The sequence below is a fragment of the Myotis brandtii genome, unplaced genomic scaffold, assembly GCF_000412655.1.
Source record: "Myotis brandtii unplaced genomic scaffold, ASM41265v1 scaffold546, whole genome shotgun sequence".
Classification (NCBI taxonomy): domain Eukaryota; kingdom Metazoa; phylum Chordata; class Mammalia; order Chiroptera; family Vespertilionidae; genus Myotis; species Myotis brandtii.
Window position 1 is genome coordinate 2673089 of NW_005370016.1, and position 13700 is coordinate 2686788.

A 13700-nucleotide genomic window follows, 5' to 3' on the forward strand; every position below is an offset into this window, starting at 1 on the left:
GCTGGCGAGTGACTAAAGCTTCCAACCGCTCCTGTTTTCTTTTCTTTTTTTTTTTTATTCTGGGCCAGCTTTAGCTCTGAGGCCTCACTGCTGAAAACATCGATACAATGTTGCGGTCCGAGGCTGACTGACAGCCAATTTCTGGGGGTTTGTTTAGCTTCTTATTTGCAACATAGTAATAGTTGCTTAGAGTTGCAGCTGAGAGGCCGGCAAGTTAGGCATTGGAGTCCGCAGTCACTGACGCAAGCAAGCCTCCCTGCTCGCTTCAGTGCCTGGCTGCTGGCCGCCATCTTGGCTGACAGTTAATTTGCATATACTCACTGATTAGCCAATGAAAAGGGTAGCGGTCATACGCTAATTACCATGTTTCTCTTTTATTAGTGTAGATCATCTGGGTGGGCCCATTGTAATCACAAAGGTCCTTTTAAGAGGGAGGCAGGAAACAGAAGGGTCTGTCAACTGATGAAAAATGAGAAAGATTCTATAGTACATGGAGCACTCAAGATGGAAGGCAGCCACAAGCCAAGAATATGGTAGCCTCAAGTAGGTGAAAAAGGCAAGAAAGTGGGGGGCTTCCCTAGTGCCTCCAGAAATAACACAGCTCTGCCAACACCATTTTGGACTTCTGACCTCCAGAATTGTAAGGTAATAAATTTTCATTGTTTTAAGTCACTGAGTTGTGGTAATTTGTTGCAGCAACAATAGGAAACTAATACAATAGTTTAATGGGGGCAGAGGTGCTTGAAAGGATGGGTTGAGGTGAGCTTATCCCCTTTGCCCTATAATTTCCTATAAGGAGAGGCACAATAGGACAAAGGCCAGTAAGCAGTATTAGTACTCTAAAGCTCAGAGGCCAGGAATGGACTGTGGTTGCCTGGATCTAAGGGTGGTGCCCATAATACCAAGGGAATAAATATGAAAACAGAAGGTCAGCTGAAAGTTAAAGCAATAAAATCTCTTTATTCATTTGCCCTTCAGAATCACCTGCCTTAAACTATGTTTCTCTAGTGAGTTTACTCATTTCCTGTTGCAGCTACCACCTCCTGTCTTCTTCACCACTCTAAAATCCCTCAAATTTACTTTCTCCCTTTTCTTCCTTTCCATTTACTATTTGAGCCACTTACAATCAGATTTAGGCCCCATCACCTCACCATTTATTAAGGTCACCGGTAATGAACATATTAAGTTTGAACATATTAAGTTTGAAGTTCATTTTTTTAAACTTCATCCCAATTGATGCTTCATACATTTTGACATTATGAATTAGTCTCTCCTTAACATTCTCTCTTCTTGTAACATTCTTCCATGACATCCCCATCTTAATCAGTTTCTTTGCACTTTGGCTATTCTTTTTGTCTCCTTTGCCAAATCTTTCTCTACTTAAACTCTAAATATTGAGCTTCTTAGTTGCTTAGTGCTGGGCCTTTTTCTCATCTTACTCAGTCCTCTCAACCTAAGAAATTTCATCTCTCCAACCCTCCTCCCATCTGACAACTGTCAAAATGTTCTCTGTATCTATGAATCTGTTTCTGTTCTGCTTGTTTGTTTATTTTTTTAGATTCAATTATTGCTAGACATATATGTATGGCCATTTTATTGTTCATATTTTTTATCTTGTTTTTCTTCTTCAGGGAGTTGGAGGATGCATGAAAAAGGTGAAGGAATTAAGAAGTACCAACTGGTTGTTATAAAATAGACATGGGATTGTAAAGTACAGCATAGGGAACATAGTCAATAATATTCAAATAACTATGTATGGTGTCTGATGATTGGTTGATTTATTAGGATGCTTACTTAGTAAGTCTAATCACTGGGATGTACTCCTGAAACTAATTAAATAATATATGTCAACTGTGATTGAAAATAAAAAATATAAAGAAAGAAACCTCATCTATGTTCAAATCACCTCTATATACAAAAATTAGCCCAAGATTTCTAGAGTGCAAATATACCTTATATGGAATTCTAAAGTCAGTAAATAAAGCAAATGAAACCATATGTGACCCAAATTACTATACTTTCTTCAGTGACTCACAATTTGGTCTCTAGCATTGAAAAGCCTACATTTTGTTAGTTTTTTTCCACTAGATGAAATATTAAAGGTGCTAATCTTTAAATGCTAAAACCATACTAAAATTGGCATATAATGTGAGAGAGGCATGTGGTAATTTAGACCAACTGAAGGAGCTCAAGGAGTAACAGATTCAACAGATTCATGTCTTCCATCTTATACTTACTCTGGGCTAGCTCAATGTCCACTGACTTGAAGGAGTCAAATGGTGAATATAGTGCTTCTTTATCATAAATTCTCTCTCTCTCTCTCTCTCTCTCTCTCTCTCTCTCTCTCCTCTCTTTTTCTGCTTCTGACAGTTTACCTTCACATTCTATGCATTTCTTTCTGTTCACTCTGCCCCTATGTCATATATTCTTTTGCTTCAGTTTGGGGGGTATGGAAAGTAACCTCACAGGATGATCTGGTCATACCTTCCTAACTGGGCAGGTCATGGTGGATAGTCATGCCCCAGGCCCATAAACTTTTTACTTTTATTTATTGATTGATTTTAGAAAGAGATGAACAGGGAGAGAAAGAGAAACATTGATTTATTGTTCCACTTATTCATGCATCCATTGGTTGATTCCTGCATGTAACCTGCAACATTGGTGCATTGGAGACAACGCTCCAACCAACTGAGCTACCCGGCCAGGACGGCCCATAACTTCTTAAGTGAAAGGTTTTAAGATAGTCTTGTCCATTGTTCCTGTGCAGCTAAATTAAAACACCTTTGAAATATCAGAAATATACCCCTCAAACGTGGATTAAATCCTCAAGAGAGCACATAATCTTAACTATCCTGTACTCTAATCCCTGCATTGCTTTTTCCAATCTTCTTTACATACCTTCCTTAATTTCAAATGCATAAAAGAATCTACAAAACTGTTATTCTCTGGAGCATTTGAGACCTTGCTCTCTGGCATATGTCATCAGTTTGGCTCAAATTAACTCATAAAAATTTACTACAGGTTTGGATGTTTTTATGTCAACAAGTACAATGACCCCTCTCCCTCAGCCTTTGCATGCATTCTTTACTTGGATAATTCTCCCCCAACCCCTGGTCCCTAAAACCATCTAGGTCTTAGCTTAAACATGCTTCCTCAAAGACATTTCCCAATGTAAAGTACACCCTTCCCACACTATTCTCTCCAATCACAACCTGTTCACCCCTCCCCTTCCTGGTGTTTACCATATTTTGAAATACAGGCTTTTTCTCAATGTTTTTTGTCTCCCCATTATGTACAAAAGGACATAAATCATGTATGTTTTATTTACTACAACATCATAGCACCTAATGGGTATTCATTAAATACTTATTGAATGAGGTAATGATTTTATGCTTTATTAAGGAGTAATTTCCTTTGGGACTCAACATAGTCACAGTTGTAGGGGTAGACTTTGTTTAAAAGTAGACTTTTATTACTCAAAATGTAGGTTATAGAATTGTTAGATAATTTAAAGCATGTGCTTTTATGAGAGAATGAAAAATAATAAAGGGGGTTTATAAATATCAGGTGTTTATGATTTTTTGTGCTTTCCTGGGGAAAATGATGATAAAGGGAACTCACATTTTATGAGGTTCAGCAATGGACCAGGCATTTATGTTAAGATTGCTTTCTCTCATCCAGTTAATTTTTGCAATAATCCTATGAAGTAGTTATTATTGCCATTTTATATATAAATGAAGGTCAAAGAAATTAAATTTTGAGATAGGTGAGTGGCTGAGCCAGGATTTGATACCAGATTGGATTCCAAAACACTCGTGTTGTTTAAAAATTATACTGTACTATCTAATAGTAAATAAGCACTATCTCTAATAGAATTATCTATGTATATATTTAATCTCACATATTTGTGTGAAGGAGGTAAGAACATAGAATTGACAAACCTCAGAGAAAACTTCCTAGGTCAATGATTTGCCTAATGGGTCAATTTAATTAAAATTCTTGTTGAGCCTGAGTTTCTAGCTTTGAGAACTGGTTTGGACAAATAGGGAACTGTTGAAAATTCCCAAGTTAGGTGGAAAAATTAATCACAAGGGATTATAAAAGCAGCTTAAAATTTTATCTTTGAGTAGAATTGAAAATTTTTATCTCAAAAGTACTTTTCTATTTAATTTTTTCTCTTATTTTTGGTTTCCTTTGTGATCTATTAAAAATAGAAAAGCATTTTATCTCACCAGGAACAGGGCCATAGCTTCAGGAAACAGAGAGTTTGAATGTAATAGGAAAAGGCAGCCAGAGTAGGCTGCTGGACAGGACAGCAAGCTATGTTGGTGACAGTGATTGGAGAAGTCACCGGGTTGAAGTCACTGGTGGCAGACCTCCTTACTAGGAGTGCAGAGGCTGGCCCTGTTGTGGGCTGACTATTAAAATCAGGGTCACATTTGAGCCCTCAGATACGCACTTGAAGAATGAGAAGCGCACTAACACTGGCTTCGGAAAAACTCTGATCTTCATACCCAAGTGGACATAGTCCTATTCACGGGGCTTCTGTGAGGACAAATAAATCACACAGAGTAAGTTCACAGGGGAGAACCTGACTCAGCTGAGCTTTAAAACGTTAGTGTGTTTGCCTGTTAGATCTTTTTAAATGTACATCCCAACCATCTAGTCCTGTGAATTCAAGGACAATCCAGGGTGTAGGACATGTGTGAGTTATGACTGGCACATACCTGTTATGTTTTGCATTATTCTGTTCTCTTCATCCTGGTAAGATTTAATGGGTAAGCCTGTCCTCCCTGTGGAATGTTTTAAAAAACATCTATGCAATACTGTATTTATTTTTAAAATATTTTTATTGGTTTCAGAGAGGAAGGGAGAGGAAGAGAGATAGAACATCAACAATGAGAGAAAATCATTGATCTGCTGCTTCCTGCACGCCCCACATTGGGAATCGAGCCCGCAACCTGGGCATGTGCCCTGACCATGAATTGAACTGTGACCTCCTGGTTTACAAGTCGACACTCAACCACTGAGCCGTGCCGGCCGGGCGCAAGAATTTCTTGAGCAGTGCCACTGATAGAGATATTATTTGTATTCTGATGTTATTTTTTTCCTGAAAATTTTTAACACCTGACATATTTACTCCTCTTGTAAGTATTTTAGATTAAATCATGCAGTGCTAGTTAAAAGCTGAAGACCTTATTTAAATACTTTGAGTATGAGGTTTTATTTATCTACTAGAGGCCTGGTGCACAAATTCGTGCACAGGTGGGGTCCCTCGGGTGGCCTGTGGGGATCAGGCCCCAGCTCCTGCCCCCAAACTCACAGCCCCAGCTCATGCCCTCAGTCTTGTAGCCCTGCAATCCCACCTGGTAACCTGCATTGGCCTGGCGCCACCCCTTCACCTGCTCCACCATCCCTGTGGGGCAATCGATCGGGGCTGGGCCCTCTGCCAGGCTCTGCCACCCCTTCACCTGCTCCACCATCCCGCCTATGGGGCAATCGATCGGGGCTGGGCCCTCTGCCAGGCTCCCTCAGCTCCTTGGAGCCAGGCAGCGGCTCCTCCCCCTGCCGCCACTGCTGGTTGCCATCTGTGGGGCGATTGGTGGGGCAATCAGGACCCCACTCGCCCCTGCCTTGGCCTGGTACCACCCACTCACCTGCTCCACCATCCCACCGTGGTCCTGCTCTCATTGGGGCCCTGCAGGGCCAGCAGTGCCTCCACTGCAGCCCGCTGCCAGCACCGCATCACTGACGCCCACCATGTTCCACGCTGCCGCCTGATGGTCAGCACACGTCATAGCACAAGTGGTCAAATTCCCGGTCGAACTCCCAGTTGAGGGGACAATTTGCATATTAGGCTTTTATTATATAGGATAATTACTAATGAGGCTGCTTTTAATCCTCACAGTTTGATTTGTTCAATGAAAACTGAGATTATAAATATCCACAATGAACCCAGGGGAGACATACAGCAAATAGCAGCCTCTGCTTAACAAATTTCTCACGTGCGGGAGATTTGCCAGGACCCTTTCTCAGTACCTCTACGCACCACTAGGCATGTATTCCTGAGACAGTCAGCATGCTCTCAGAAGAGCTTACTTTGTCTTTCTTTTTTCTTTAGTAATTTTGGTTAGAATCATAGGACTTCATAGTACTCCTCACCTATAGAGATTTAATAATAGGAGAATCCAAGTGGGAAAAATAAGATGAAAATATATCAAGACACTTAGCCTATATTAAAAAAAAAATCAGCAGAGTAAGTACTTACCCACGAAATACGGTTATTTGTCTTCATGGAAGATAATGATAGACCATTAGTTCAATGTGTACCTTGAATTTGTTGTTTGTTTCTTTGCTAGTTTCCCTCTTAGTAAAGGGAGATCTGGGCTAATTTAACTACATTCTCTCTGTCAGTTCTGACAAGTGGAATACATTCACATAAGTTCTGGCCTATTATGGTACAGCTCTGTCCATGGAATGGAACAAAGCAAAGTAGGCCAGGGGGGATTAAGCCCTTGATCTTGGCATCGTTAGCACTGTGTTCTAACCCACCAGCTAACTAGCCACAGACAAAGACCAACTGGACTAATAAATCACAGCAGCCAGAACAATCTGGTTTGAATTTATTTCTCATTTTTAATATATTAGTTTTATAATTTGATTTAAATATTTTAGGATAAATGAAGCCAAAGACTCGTGTTGTTGTCATTCAGAAGAAAGAAAGCAGAGAAGAAAAGACATCCCACACAACTTCTCCAACAACTAGGCACAAAGCGACATGAAGGACGTGCTCTCACTTCCTACAGAAGGTGTCAATCTGGAAGATTGAAAGTAAATCACAATTTTTACAAGTAATTTGTTTTTAAAAAGCACAAACAAAGCTTTGTTTTTAAGAAAAACGTTTTGGACCACGTTTTTAAAGACTAATAACTTTTATAAAACAAACAAAAAAAAAGTCAATGCTATTTTGTTGTTTGTTTTTGCCAGATTTTCATGCATTGTTTTTTAATCCAAAAATGAGGTACATATGTATCTTTAAAGTCCAAAGTAATTTAGTTGCATCCCAACTGCCACTTCATTCCTATTGTGTAAATAGGTCACTGGAGAGGATGTCTTAACATTATTGTCCCTGTGGCTTTAGATGCCTAGAATATATTCAAAATGCCACCTACTTCCAAGGCCATTACAAGTAGCACCTCTTGTAGTGAGCATACCTTAACATTTGAAAATTGACTTCCTTCATACCACCACCATTTGTATTGCCTGCACCTTATATTTAGCCACCTGTTTGTGTGCAATTACAGATGCTCCTTGACTCACAATGGTGTTATGTCTAGATAAACCCATTTAAAATTGAAACTACTGTAAGTAAGATATGCATTTATAAACTTAACCAACCAAACATCATAGCTCAGCCTAGCCTACCTTAAACGTGCTTAGAACACTTCATAACCTAGAGTTGGGCAAAATCATTTGGCTGCTGCTGCCCAGCATCACAAGAGTATTGTACAGGAGTTACTAGCCCAGGAGAAGATCAAAATTCCAAATTTGAAGTACAGTTTTTACTGAATCATATTACTTTCACATGATCATAAAATTGAAATATCGTAAATTTAAACTTCATGAATAAGGGACCGTCTGGATTATTATTATTGCTCTGTATGTGTCTCTGATTATTTTCATCATTATCATTGCCCCCCTCATGAAAAAGTAAAAACATAAATTCCATGAGGAAAAAGACGGAGTTGGATATTTCTTCAGTGACCAAGCAGCAAAGAGATGTACAGTATAAACCTGTGGAAGTTAATTTGAATTGAACAACTCTCTCTGTGATCTGTGGATGTTGTGGGATTGTTAATCTATAAATGTTCTTGCCTTGGTCTCTTTATTGGAAGAACACAGATGTGAACTTTACACAGAATATATCCCTTCATATTTTTTAGCCTAATATTTAGTCCCTTCGTGGATGAATAAAGCATGTCTCAAATACATGTTTTTTTTTCATATGATCTATAGAATAATGTCAAAATGTTGGATGTGATGAGGAATATCTTTGAAAATACTTTTTTTTCATTTACTAAAGATTTTAAAAAGATAAGTCTCTTTAATACAGCTGTAGTACAACTGAAAAATAGAAAATCCATTGAGATTTCAAAAGATAGATCTCATCTCCAGTAAGTATAAATTATAGCAGCTCATCCTTTCTCTGTTAGTGTCTAAAGAGATTGCAAAACCAAAATCATGATGATATAGTTAGAGATAGACTTCCTGAAATCATCTAACCATAACAGACTCTTGGTCAGAATAAGGAAATAAAGTAGCAGTAGTAATAGTGGTAAGAATAATAACATTCATAGTTAGCCTTTGTGTAGTGCTTGCTATGTGCCTGGCAGGTCTTGAACACTTCATTTACATATACACACTCATTTAATCCTCACAAGAGCCACTTGCGGTCAGTGTGATAGTTACTCCCATTATGTAGATTCAGAAATCAAGTCATAAGGTGATGAATTGATCCGCTCAATATTATTCACCCAAGCAATCTGTTTCCACAGTCCACCTTTTAACCAGTGCACATGTCTTAAAGGGGGAGTTAAAAAAAGTGGATGAGTCCTTTTGACAGTTGTGGATAATTTTATCAGCTCTATCATAGGAAGCCAAAGTCTCCTGTCCATGAAATTTTCTTAGCAGCAAACAGGCAGCACCATCTCCAATGTCTGCAATGATGTCTGTGCTCTGGATGGCAGTGGGCTTCACCTAAGGTAAAGAAGCATGACAGATATCATCCTGCCCTCTACCCACACCACCTCCTGGAATCTCAGCAAGCAGAGAAAGTAGAATGCAAACAAACCAACTAAAATAAAACAGTACCTCTGCTGCCTTAATACTTGTCCAATTTTCTTATAATAGCCAAATATAAATGCTGTTCTTTTTAAAAAGCAAATAACTGAAATAATGGCATGCCTGCTGCCAACTTTGTGGGGTTAAATCTCATAAATTCTTAAGGACTGAAGTGTGTATACTGTCTCTGAAGGCACTTTATGTTCTTTATGGAAAATAACAAACTTAAAAAAAACTAAATTTAATTTGAGAGTATTTGATAATCAAGCCATGACATCATCAACTTTAGATATACTGAGAATACTAGGAACTTTATATCAGATGGAAAAGATAAAGAAATGTGGGGACTATTCTCAGGCAATGTGAAATGCAGTATTGGGTATTAATTGTTACTTCAAGCTCAGAAAATGTGCAAAAATTAGTCCTTAACTGGAGCAATGCTCCTCGAAGTGGGGTCTACAGTTCAGCAGGATCACTGTCATCTGGGAGCTTATTAGAAGTGGAAAATCTCAGGCCCCAGCCCAAACCTGCTGACTGCGGATCTGAATTTCTATAAGTGTTTCCAGGTGATTTCTATGCACATTAAAATTTGAGAAGCACTAAACTAGGGTGTCTCTCTACACCCAGCAACAAAATGTAATATCATTTGATATCTTCATTCTGCCTATGAGAAAGTCAGAATATGTGCTTGTTTTTCATGATAAAACTGTTGCTAAGAGAGAAACCATCATGGGGCCAAAGCCATAAAGGAGGTAATCTTCTCAATCCAAATCTAGTCCTTTTTCTATTCACAAACAAATCATCTGCAGTTGTAAAAATATTTTTAGGTTGGGTCCTTGGAAATGCAAAAGAGTTGATGGATTTTTCTAAGACACAATGCGTTTCCTATGTTAGAGTTCAGTCCTCCAGAAAGGAGAGAAGGTAAACTTAGTCAAGTACAAGTAAACTTAGCTACTTCAAGCTTTTCTCAACCTTTCCTGGGTACACTCAATGATTCCATATTAAACTGGACATTTCAAATTTTTCTTTTTTTCTCCTGCCTGAGATAATATTAGGCTATTAGGCAGTGTGTGTGTGCCACTATGCCATGGTTGCCTAAGGTTCTTAGTCCTGACACCTCACAGAGCCATTTCTACTCATTTCCCAGACACTGTTGACATTCTTGCAAGGCTGCTGCACTTTATCCTACTCATGCCTGACGTCTGCTGCTCATCCTCTTTTTTCAAGAATTGACTCCAAAGGTGAGGGGTGGGGGAGTGAACAGGACACGGATACATGCTCTCATATGCTCTGCACCTGTGACTAACTCTCCGGATTCTATAACTCTTCCCCATTTCCTCTAGCCCACAGAGTTCTTATCTCTTCAAAGTCAGGAAAAACTTGATCTTCAAGTATTCTTGTGTACATTTTTGTTTTTGTTTTTTAAAAAAAGCTTAAAAGTCAAGAATTTGATTTTTTTTGTTCTCTGGGTTCCCTAGTTGCCACTCCCCCCTGAGGCAATGCCTTGCCTGAGTCTGGTGGCCTCAATGGAGGAGCAGTGACAGGGTAAAATGGAATGAGGTATGACAAGCACCAATTAACACTGAAAAGATCGTACTTCCTGGTGTCTTATAATTCTCATGAGATAATATGACAGACTAGAGGCATTGGACTGTCCAGAGTTTAAATCATGGGAATTTAGGTTCACTTTAATCTGTTGTCCGACTATATCTGAAGTGCTATAATCAGTTCTCAGTGATACTCTTTAAATGTTATTGACAGCCTTAAGGATGGCAATAGAAAAACAATCAAAATGGTAAGGTATCTGAGAATAATTTCAAGTGAGGCCTGATTTAGCCCAGAAAAAACTGTTGACTGAAAAGGGGTTCCACGGAAAGTAATCTCACAGAGAGATCTGACCATGAATTCTTAACGTGGGAGGTCATGGTGGGAAGTCACACCCAGGCATATAACTTTTTTCAGGAAAAGTTATCTTTACCTTAAGCAAGCCCTGTCCATTGCTTTGGTGCATCCAGGTGAATACACCTTTAAAATGCCTCTTTTTTTCAAAGTAACCACCTTCAAGAGAACACATAATCTTAACTGTCCTGTAATCTGATCCCAGCCTTGCTCTCTCCCACCCTTGGGTAATCTTCCTTACATTCCAAATGCATAAAAGAAGCTGCAACCTGTCGTTTCCTGGAAGCATTTGTCTCAGTCTGCTGAGATCTTACTCCCAGGTGTATCTTCCATTTGGCTCAAATAGAATTTTATAAAAACTTTTTAAGGCGTGGATGTTCTTATAGCAACAAGGTTAAGAGGAAATAAATGTTGAAATGTCTGTCATATCATGTGAAAAAGAATAAACTTTAGTTGTTGTCTTTGGCATTTGTTGTGTTTGGCTTAAAAAAAGAATTCAAATCAATGAGTTAAGTTTAAGGAATCGAATTTTAATTCAAATTAAGTACGGTAGAGACAACAATGCCATTTTTGTTTTACTCCTGGAAAGAGCTACATTACAGAAAAGCCTCGTTCTTCAGCCATCACTTAAAAGAGAAAGCCACTAGGAAGGTGAGTTTCCTAACCCTTACTTAATGATAATGTGAGAGAAAAATAAACTTTGTTTGTGATGTAACGTCATTCACTAATATTTTGTGATTTGTATCTTACCACAGCATATTCCCTGCTAGCATGACATACCGTAAGGAAACTTCTAACGAAAGCAGTTAAGCAATGGACTAGATTTTCCATGCAGAAGTAGCTACTGTCAACATAAGAAATGTACAAACCTATTGAGAATTTTTATAAGCATTTATTTGAGCCAAACTGTTGACATCTGCCAGGGAGCATTACCTCAAATGCTCTGAAAAATAATAGTTTTGCAGCTTCTCTTATGCATTTGAAATTAAGGAGGAGAGGTAGGAAGATTGGAGAAAGAGAAAGCAAGGCAGGGATTAAATTACAGGATAGTTAACAGGATTATGTGCTCTCTTGAGTGTTAATACCCCCTTGGAGGAGTATTATTTCTGGTATTTCAAAGGTGTGTTAACCTAGAGGTACAAGAATAATGGAGAGGGCTGGATTAACACTTTTCACTAACAAAGTTATATGCCTGAGGCATGACTACCCACTATGACTAGCCCAGTTAGGAATTTATGATCAGATCAATCTGTGAGGTTACTTGACATAGAACCCTTGTTTTTTTTTCATCCACACTACCCTATTATGAAAATTGTCAATCAGTAAAGAGAACACATTTACTAATAAATGTATTCATAAATTATTTATATATTCATAAACTACGTGTTCAATGAGTAAATACTGTGCGCCAGTTTTTCTTTATGTATTGGAGAAAAAGTTGTGGGTAAGATCAGCATGACCTCTCAGCACTAACCAGTAGTTTTGATTAGGTGATTCTCATGATTGCTTCCAATTCGAAGGTTTCTAGTGTCAAGTCAGTAGATTAATGGCAGATTGCTACCACCACATTCTACTGGATAATACTCATAACATTTAGTCATCCTCATTTTTTATGTACATGAGAATGTGTTTGTGTATATGTATATGGGTGTGTATATATATATATACACACATATATATTTGCATTTATACAGACATGTTTTATATTTCTGATCATTCACATAATGATTGCCAGAAATTGTGAAGTATCTGAGAGTTTATTCAACTTGGAAGTTAACAAGTTAGCTTGAATGCTAGCAGAAGGCAAAAGACACCTGGATCAGAAACAAAGCACAGTTTATTATTCACAGCAAAAGTTGTAGCCAAAATATCAGCATTTGCACTGAGACCCAGTTTCTACAAGAAAGAAGGATGAGGTCCAGGTGACCCAAGCACATGCAATGGATTGCACTACAGAAAAGGAATCTCGAGTTTAGGAAATATCAGCCTTTCAGCCTGCCCACACTTTGTCACAGAGAGAGGCATTAATTTTTTATAACAGCCCATAAATCTGCTCTCTGCTCTGGAGAGAGATACTATCCCTATCTCTGTTTTCCAACATTGTTCTGTATTAAACATCCCTGAGAAGATAATCAGAACAAAGGCTGTCAGTGCTCCTCTCACAACACTAGAGATCCACAGAGAACTGTCTTGCAATAATGATACCCACTAGATCACAAGCTACCATAAGCCAGAACTAAAACTACCTTTTTCATCACCATATCTTCAATTCCTAGTGATGCCTGGGGCACAGTAACTGGATCTCACATTTATTGAAGTCTTATAATATGTCAAGACTTTTCAAACACTGCATCCATTAACTTACTGAATCCCAGAAAGCACTATAAGATGGTTACCAATAGCCCTGCTGATATGGCTCAGTGGTTGAGCGTTGACTCATGAACCAGGAGGTCACAGTTTGATCCCCAGTAGAGGGCATGCAGGAGGCAGCCAATCGATGATTCTCTCTCATCATTGATGTTTCTATCTCTCTCTCCTTCTCCCTTCCTCTCCCTGAAATCAATAGAAACATATTTTTAAAAACAAAGGATAGTTACAAATATTATCTGTACTTTACACATGAGGAAACTAAAGCCAAAATATTTTAGCAACTCATCCAAGATCATACAACAAATAAGTCGTGGAATTTAAGCATGCATTTCTTGAAGAAGTGAATTGAGTGAATGGATGGGTGAGTAACTTTGAAACAGAAAAGAAACATCTGCAATTACATGCATCAAGCTATGTACCAGGTTGCAATTTTGAGTTTGAACATAAGGCAATTCTGTCCCAGACCTCACATACTATTAAAACCAGACAAAAATCAGAGGCTAATACAGATTGTTATTTTATCTATTTATTTCTGTAAGTGCAATATGCTCGGGGACTCTGCATTAAGTCTGTGCTATAACATGTCTAAT